Source organism: Sprattus sprattus, assembly GCF_963457725.1.
Source record: "Sprattus sprattus genome assembly, chromosome: 7".
In the NCBI taxonomy this organism is placed as follows: domain Eukaryota; kingdom Metazoa; phylum Chordata; class Actinopteri; order Clupeiformes; family Clupeidae; genus Sprattus; species Sprattus sprattus.
Window position 1 is genome coordinate 2,575,995 of NC_137926.1, and position 369 is coordinate 2,576,363.

Genomic DNA, 369 nt, shown 5'->3' on the forward strand with positions numbered 1-369 from the left:
ACAGACACACACACACACACACAGAGACACAGACATAGACATAGACAGACACAGACAAAAAAACACACACACACACACATACACACACACACACACACACTCACATACTCTCTCTCACACACACACACACACACACACACACGCACTCAAACACAGTGGAAAACACAAAGGGTGTTTATTATTAGTGTGAGCTCTGAGTCTGAGTTTTACAGTCTCTGTATTCCAGGAAGGAATGTGAGCTATTTCATCAGAGCTGGGAGAGAGGTGCGCCATGCTGCACGTAGCTCTGATGGCTCGGGGGTCTGGGGCCCTAGGGGCCCACCCCATAACACACCAGTGTGTGTGTGTGTGTGTGTGTGTGTGTGTGTG